We start from the raw sequence: 8,967 nt of genomic DNA, 5'->3' as shown, positions 1-8,967 counted from the left end.
GCGTGTGACACAGGAGCTTGGGCAGGACGCAAAACAGGACAGATGCAGAGGTGGCCCAGTCCCAGAGGGCTGCGCCGGTGACAGCCAGGCTGCCCCACACTGCTGTGCTGTACAGCTGGAGGCACGCTGACAGATTCCCAGGGGCCATGGGCCCCATTCTTGAAGAACGTGGTCTCCTTCCCATGAAGGGCATGGTCCAGAGACGTGGTCTCCGTGTTTGAGGGCTTCGTCCTGGTGGCACGCGTGGCTATGACCTGAGCAGGCTGGAGAAGGGCCTGCAGCACCAATGACACCACCCCACAGGGTGGCCGTGGTGTCCTGGGCCGACGGCAGATGTCTCCGTCAGACCCTGCCACAGAGAGTTCATAGGTTCAGGCTTGGCACGGGTGTGGCCAGCAGGAACTCGGGAGTGGTTTGTGACCAACCATGGCCCAGACGGGGTAGGGAGGCGGGATGGCCAGGGGCCTTGGGCATCTGCTCCAGGGGCCGCTTGAGCCAATGCTGGAACCGTAGGCACAGGGCTGCACCAGCCACCAGGAGGCCAGGCAGCCTTTGGGGCTGCGTGAGGTGGATGTGGTGGAGAAGCAGACCTGGTTTCTGCTGGTCACCTTCCGTGAGCCTGTTCCCCTTCTACAAAATCTACTGAGATACCTGCTTCTCTCTTGGGATGTGTGGGGTGAGGGTGGGGACTGCCCTGCCCATCGCTGTTCCTCCAAACCCATGACAAGGCCTGGCACGGAGATCCTCAGGAAGGGCTGGTGACAGTGAACAGGAGGGGAGTCCAGTGTGGCCTCTGATGTGTCCAGGGGTTCCTTTGCCTGGAGGGACTGACCTGTGTTCTGTGGGGACCGTGCAGGCCCCTCAGGCATGGGCAGAGGCTGTGTCCTTTGCTGGGGTCCCAGGAGGCTGGAAGAAGGGGATTGAGGCCTTGGCATAATGATGCCCTCTCTGGCCACAGGCTGCAGAAGCCGCAGCACCAGAGGCAGATGAGGTGGCCGCTGGAGGAGGAGCAGCGGCTCAGGCCCCACATGGTGATCGACAGCGGCTGGTGCTCCCTTGACAAGGACAACTGGTGCTGGTGGAAGAGCTGAAGATTGGAGACCTCATCTGCAGCCATCTGGACCTTCAAGAGCGCTCTGCGGGGCTGCAGGACCATCTGGCTCTCTGCCCCTCCCCATGTGGTGGCGATTCTCAGCCCACACCACTTGGCCGCTGCATTGGAAGGCAGGGACCTAGTCACAGGACCTAGGCGTCTCTGTCTGCCCCACACTGAGCACAGAGGCAGTAAAATAAACATAGCATTTGGAAACATACCGCGTGGACGTCTCCGCCAGCCTGGGGACAGGGTGTACGGCAGGGTTGGAGCACCTGGGTGACCCCACAGGCACAACACTGTGGCTGGCTCTGAAGCTCTAGCTGGACATTGGGTGGTGACCTGCCCCTGCCTGGGTGACGAGAGCAGGACTGCTCAGTCTCTGCAGGCAGGGGGCCGACCTGGGTGCTCCCGAGTGGGTGGCTCACAGCACGCAGTGTGTCATCAGGGAGCCCCTGTGACTGGCTCTGGGAGCCCCCAGAACCAGAGGGCAGCCAGTGGTGGACTCCTGGAAGGATGCTCCCTGGCGAGTCACTGGACAGCTTCAGTGACCCAGACCTCTTTGGTGGCCTCTGTGGGCATCCCAAGGCTGCAGAGGCCTCTTCTGTCCTGAGGAATGGTGTGGGTCAGCTCACCACCCCAAGCACACCCAGGAAACTGGCTCACAAAGGCCAGGGCTGCTCAGACCCCAGCTCGGGAGGCCTCGGTGTAGGCGTGGCCCAGTGGCTGCTGGGCCTGGGTGAGGCAGCTGGTAATGGGGGACCTGGCAGAGCCAGGCCCACTCACCTTAGAGCAGGGTGGGAGCAGGGAGAAAGGGGCCTCGGTCCCCCTCGAGGACACCCTCATGACAGAGCAGCGGGGAAGGGACCTTGGTCTCCCCCGAAAGAAAAACTCATGACCAAGTAACGGGGGCCGACTTCCCAGAGTCCATCCACACCCTGACCGCAGCACTCTGGGAACATTCTAGCTCCAGCCGCAGCCGTGGCCTGGTCCTACGCCGCTCGTGTCCTGTGGTGGAAAGTGAGCAGTCTGCCTGGTCCTGACTGTGGCCGCCTCTGTCTGTACACCAACTCCCCCTCCAGCCCATCCTCGGGCCAGCACTGGGCACAGGAGGCCTGCAAAGGCAGAGCTCGTGAGCAGCAGCGGCCACTCAAGCCAGGGACGCACATTGGAGCCCGTGGCGTCCACTAAGACCTCATGGCCTTCCCTGGCCCCAAGCCGCTGTCTTGGTAAAGGCATGATGGCGGCAATCGCCTCTCCAACCAGCGGGGTTTCCAGATTGGTCTTGGGAGAGCCGCTGGTGTAGTCGTTCTGCGTCCCCCTGCACTGCAGCTGAGGAACAGTGGCCCTGGGGACAGGAGGGACACCCGCCCCGTCTGCTTGCTCTTAGTGGCCTCCTCAGCCCGTGGCTCCTTTGCAGGAAATCTTGAGACTCTTTCTGGAAGAGTCAGCTCACCTGCGGGCACCTGGGCATGGGGACAGCGTGGGGCAGGACATGGGTGGACGAGGGAAGATGGAGGGAGGGAGGCACCTCGTAGTATTCCCAGCTAGAGGAGACTCCACCTCCCGAAGCACTCGGGCTCCCAGGCTCCCACTGGGATGGCCTGCACGCAGCCCAGGTGGACGGCCATCCCTAGTGTCCACCACTGGTAGCAGCCTCAGCTCAGCCTTTTCCAGGAGATGTTGCTGTGCACAGCGACCACAGGGGCTTCTGCTCTGTGCCCACCCCCTAGCACATCACCCCACGGAGTTGGCTCAGGCTGCACTGCTGTCCTGGCCCTCTTACAAGTGGACGCTGGGATCTTTCCATCTCGGAAGACGTGTACCTACCTCAGTGTCGGCTTGAAGAGGAGTCCTGAAAAGCAGCCACGGTCCTGCCGCCCACGTCCTCTGTGGGCAGGAGAGCAGACACCAGCAGCCCCAGAGCCCTGGGGTGTGGCCAGGGCTGGGGGCTCATCTGCCTCTCCCTGGGAGCACTCCTGTGGCTGTGGGCCGCAGGCCTCGGCATCCTGTGGCCTTCTGCCTCGGGCCCCTCTGCTCTGCTGTCCCCTCTGCGTGGAGGTGCTGCAAGGCTGGCAGAAGAGGACCCCCCAAGCAGCCGTGCCTCATCACAGGGCCAGGTTCCATCCACTGCCCCCTCCCCTTGGCCAGCTGCAGTCACAGGTTCTCCGAGGCGGGATGGGCCCCAGGAAGCTGGGGACATTGAAGTCCACGGGCCCTGCTCTGCACTGGGGAAGCTGCCCTCTACCACACCTGCCGGAGGGAAGTGCTTCCTCTCTGGCCCTGGGCCTCTCTAGGTAGAGGAGGGACTAGCCTGGTGGGCTGGGAGCCAGGGTCCAGCCCTGCTGGCAATGGGCTCTGCCCAGGCGGCTGGCCTCTGGGGCTCAGGGCCTGTACACCCCTCTCCTCCTGCCGGCAGCGAGTTTCCCGGGTGCAGGGCTCCATGCACCTCAGGAAGCTGAGCTGCTTCGGCTCAGGACCCATGAGGAGCTGAGGTGACACTCGAGTGCCATCTGACGCCTCGTTTCTTATTGGATTCCAAATTCTAAACAGATGAAAGGACGATTCTTCTGTGAAATCCCTTCCACTGGGTATGGGCTCGGGTTGTCAGTAGCAGACAAAGGCCCTACTCTCTTGGAGCCCATTCCGTCCACCGGGGACAAGGCAAGACCATCCCTGTTGTCAGAGCGTCGTAGACCTGCCTGGGAGCTGGAGAGCAGGCGCTGTTTCCTATGGTGTGGTCTGAAAGGCCACTGTCCCTGCGCTGGCTGTATATTGCTGACAGTCAGGTTTGGGGTATGACTTGGGCACAGTGAAAGGCCCTGTTAAGTGTGTGTCCTGAGCTCTGATGCACAGCTGGACACCATGAGGAGGGGACAGGGTACCCACCTCCCGGAGTCCCCCACCTGCCTGTGGCCAGCTCTCTCCCTACTTCCATCCCTTTTCAAGGCTGATGTGGAAAAGGCTGCTCTTTGGAAGGTGTCGGAGACCTGAACATGGGGGAGGAGCCCCCCAGGCAGGGCTCCTGGGGTCTGCTGCAGCTGTGGCAAGGCCCTGGGGTTGCAGCCAGTGCATGAGAAGAGGGGCCTGCGTCAGTCCCTGAGGACTCTGCTCTGAGTGTTCTGGGCACAACAGAAACAAACCCTCATTTGGCTGTTGCAAGGAAGTCACTCTGCAGCTACCCTTGAGCATCAGATTTTGGCCTCTTTGGCCTTTGGACCCTAAGACTTGCACCAGTGGCCCGCAGAGCCACCTGGGCCTCCAACCTCAGAAGCGGTCTCAGCCTCAGATGGGGCATCAGCCTTGGAGGCTCCTAAGCCACCAGCCTCAGAAGGGGCTTCAGAGGCTCCTGGACCTCCAGCCACAGAAAGGGCTGCACCCTCATCCTCCCAGGGCCCGAGGTCCTGGCTTCAGGACCGGGTCTTAGCTAGCATCATCTCTGGCCTCCAGCACACCAACAGCATGGTGGGACTTCCCAACCACTGAGGTCACCTGACCAACTTCCTGCTGAACCCCCACGTCTATAGGAAGTAGGAAGAGGTGCACCTACCTCGTGCATATAAACACGACTGGTTCTGCTCTCTGGAGAACAGTGGCTGACGCACCAACAGAGCAGCCGAGGCAAGGGGTGGAGTGTGGCTGTCTTTGTGGGTCAGTGGAGCTTGCTCGTGGAACTGGGTGCACTGTCCAGGTGTTCAGACAAAGGCTGGAGAGGACCGCAGCAGACACCTGGCAACCAGGGCCAAGGTCTCCGTGCCCAACTACTTCCCGCTCTCTGCCGAGATGAGCAGGGCTCCAGCAAGAGGGTGGGGAGCCTGGCTGCCGAGGGGTACCTGGGGGCCAAAACTGACTTCTAGAAAGACACGGGGCTCTTGGAGGACATCCAGGAGTGGATGTCTGTACCCAGGCGAGTCACTGCCCATGCCCCAATTGTCCCTTCCCTATTCTTAAATTCGTGGCCTGGGAAGGAGCAGCAGGAGGACGGGAACCCTCCCAAGAGGGTGATGGGTGAGTCCCCTGCATGGCCTCCAGCGGCCTCTAGCGGCCTCCCACTGTGGGTGGGGCCCAGCAGTTGCTGCCTTCTGGACAGGCCTGGCCCCCTCTGGGACCCTTTCCTCCTCTAGCAGCCTGGAGCTGGGTGAAGTGTGTGTGAAGCCCAGGCTGTAAACTGGTCCCTGAGAGAAGTGTCCATCTCACCCTGTAGCGCAGGACTGCTGGAGCACGGGTGGGCGGAGAGGAGGAGGAGCCGGCCTCCAGCCTGACACGGGGGCACCCAGCTCTGTGCTGTGGCGTGACCTGGGCACCGTAGGAGGTGCTGACGCTGGGACACCCACCCTCCAGCTGCGGCAACCAGACAGGTTCACACAGATGATCCTGGGGGGGGCTCCATCTCCTCAGGCTGAGAGCAGCTGGCCCCTCCCAGGCAGATGGCCCTGACACTCCAAGGGCTCTCTCACCTCAGCTGTTTCCACATGATCCACATGGCAAGACATGGGCAGCTCTGCCATCCTGCCGCGGGTGGGGAAAGCTGTTTAGATCCATTGTCATGCACCACTGCCTTCCTCCTCTTCAGGGCTGAATAACACTCCACTGCAGGCCCACACTCCCTGGCCCGCCCACTCCCTGAGCCTTCCCCTCTAAGTGCAGGACTAGGCCAGGCAGGTGAAGAACCAGCTTGTAGACAGTGCACATTAAACCCTCGCCTCCCTCCCGCAGTCTCTCCAGTGTCTGCCACACCAAAGCCCTCACTAGAGGGCAGGTGGAGGCAGTCCCTGCATAGGCTGCTCTGCTCGGCAGGCAATTTGTCTAACATCTCAGGAGCGAGCTCCTTCCTCCTGCAGGCCCAACGTGCCAAGACAGGACACAATCTAGTTGTGGCTTTGTTATAGCAGCAGATGACTGTAGAGGAGCTCAGTGCATCAGCCGGGAATTAGCCACACAGAGGTTAAGTCCACCCATGAGATGCCACGGGCCGCTCTGGAGCAACCATAGGTGTGCAGCTAGTTGACAGACACACAGACAGCAGTCAGGGAAGACTAGGTGGATGACAGACACACAGATGACGAGATATTGATAAACAGGCACACAGACCACAGAGGCACACAGATGACTGCCGACAGATGTGCAATGGCAGAAGTAGATGGGGTGTGCTCCCTCTTGATCGTGCTTACATCAAGGAGAATGGAGAGAGAGGAATGAGGCATGTGGGAGCTGGAATGAGATTTTTTTTAATATTTATTTTTTAGTTGTAGTTGGACAGGATACCTTTATTTTATTTATTTATTTTTGTGTGGTGCTGAGGATCGAACTCAGGACCTCACATGTGCTAGGCAAGCGCTCCACTGCTGAGTCACAACCCCAGCCCTGTGAGAGAGATTTTGTAAATAACATTTTCTTCCAAGTATAATTCGTTAAAAACAAAACAAAATCTTGTGATTAAACATATCAGTTCTTGACCCAAGCCCTCCTGGTACAGAACCACAGCCCGAATGGCCAGCCGGCCCTGCCAACTGGCGGCCACCCCCAGTGCACAGCATCCCGGAGCCAGGCAGTGAGTGGGTGCTGCACGTGGCTGCTGGGCCCTGCTGCTTGCTGGCTGGGAGAGCTGGGGAGACTGGGCCCCACCTCCTGCACCTCTGAGTCCTTGTCTGTAAAATGGGGCACGCCCTCCTGCAGCCGGAGACCCCACGAGGATTCAAAGGAGGCCTGTGAACTGCCCCTGAGACCCAGGGTGGGGCTCTGTCCACAGTACTGAAGGACCTGACCCAGAGGCACCACCGCTGGGGACCTGCTGTCCATCAAGGCAGGAGAAGTGAAATCAGGGGGTCAGAGACTACACCTCCCCACCCACAACCTCCTTGGGATAGGTGGATGAGTAAATGCACACCGCGACCACAAACGCACACTGCACATATATGCACAAAGATGTATGAGACATGTGTACTAAGACACATATGAATGCACACATAAGACACACAAATACATGCACAGATATACACACCCCCGACACGCACACCAAGTGTCCTGACCACACCAGCCCAAGATGCTCTGTGACTGGAGGTTTCATGACAGAACAAGTTCAGAACACGGCTTGCCCACCCTAGAGTGCAGAATCCCAAAAGCTTTGGGGGATGCCTCTCTACAGATCATCCAGACCATCAAATCTCCATTATCTGCCATGTGCCAGGTGGGCGCTGTGTCCAGGCTAGGGACCAACCCAGCACTTCCCGAGGTACTTACATGCAGGGCGGCTTTCTCCATTAGTATGGCCTGGAACCTGCACTCTCCAGGACACCCTGAAAACAGGGCTATAGGGAATACACAACTCTGGCACTGTTCAGAGCAGGAAGTCCAGTGGAGGACCCCTGCTCTCACACCCAGAAAGCACCCCTCCAGAAAACTGCCGGTTGCTCCTGCCCACCAGGGACCTCCTCCACATCCTATCTCCCGTCCACCTCTTCATCCTCAATTCTTGGCAGCTGTCTCCCCTGGGCCTAGAAGATGAGCTCCACAAGGGCAGACATCGTGACCACCAAGGTCACATTGTTCTCCAAAGAGCCCGTGGCAAACAGCATGTGCTCAGTAAACACGGAGCAGTATGTGGCCTCCTCCATCCAGGAGGTGGGTGGTGGGCTCAGGGCGGGGGTGCAGTGGAGGTTGCATAGCCCTACAAACTGCAGCCCAGAGTGGATGGCTTGAGTGATGGGTGTGAAGTCATAAAACACGGTGGCAGGAGTTATCTCTGCTGCCACCACAGCTAGGGCTTTGTGAGATTGGAAAGGTGGCCCAACCTGGCATGCCCTCAGCTTGCCTGCCCACACAGTGTGTGAGCAGCTGCAGTGCCAACCTGTGGTGAGTGCCTGGGAAGGGAGGCACCCCCTTCTGAGACAGGAGAGCCAGGTCCAGTGCCAAGGACACTTGTCTAAGCCCATGGACCTATCAGCTCACTAACACATCTACTACTAAATGGATCCCTGCATTAGGGAAAGTAATGTAGGCCCAGAGGATTTGAGACTTGCCACTTGGTTCTACCCCTGTCTGGGAGGCACGTGCTCTGGGACCAAGTGCTGGGCTTGGATCCCTTCCCAAAAGAATGCCAGCAAGATAGGCAATCTTTTCCTTTCACAGAGGAGGAAACTGAGGCTCAAGGTTTTGCCTGGTAAGAGGCAGGGTGGAGACTGGCCCTGAATCTTTCTCAATCTCGGTGTCAGCTCCTGGGGAAGGGGCCAGACTTACCACACTGAGCAGGCACCAGAACCCCACTGCTTACCTCCCACTCCTTTCCCCACCTCCAGAAACACCAAGGTTAGTGCTCAGCAGAGGAACTTAAGGGCACAAAGCCCAGTCTTCATAATCCCCATGACTCCCAGCAAACCACCCCCCCACCTTTAGTGACCTAAACTTCCAATGAGCTGGGAGGCAACACCAGCCTCCAACACCTGCTCACTCAGGCAGAAGCCCCTCCCTGCCTCCTGCAGTGCAGGGGAGGGAGCCTGTGGCCCACCCTCTCCAAGCACCTCCTGCATTCAAATGGCTGCCCACCAGCTTGGAAATACCCATTGGTGGGGCGTCACCACACCCCCCTCAAGGCCCTGGGGACAGGGGTCTCTGGCCTGGGGCTGTGACCCAGGTAACTGGAATTGGCATCAGAGGACCCTTCTGACAGGAAGCTACAGCGGTCCTGAGGGACCAGGCGGCAGACACTGTAGCTCAGTGCTGGACACAGCCACAGCACTCAGTGATACCTAGGTCCTGCCCCCAAATGCATCCCCCACCTTCAGTGTCCTAGTTTGTCACTGGGAATTAGCCCTCCCAGCACAGCTACCTTTGCAAGAAGTGCCCATGTGACCAACTGGGGGGAGGCATCTGGGCAG

This window comes from Spermophilus citellus (assembly GCF_964194105.1).
Source record: "Spermophilus citellus genome assembly, chromosome: 18".
Classification (NCBI taxonomy): Eukaryota; Metazoa; Chordata; class Mammalia; order Rodentia; family Sciuridae; genus Spermophilus; species Spermophilus citellus.
This window is presented reverse-complemented; position numbering follows the sequence as displayed.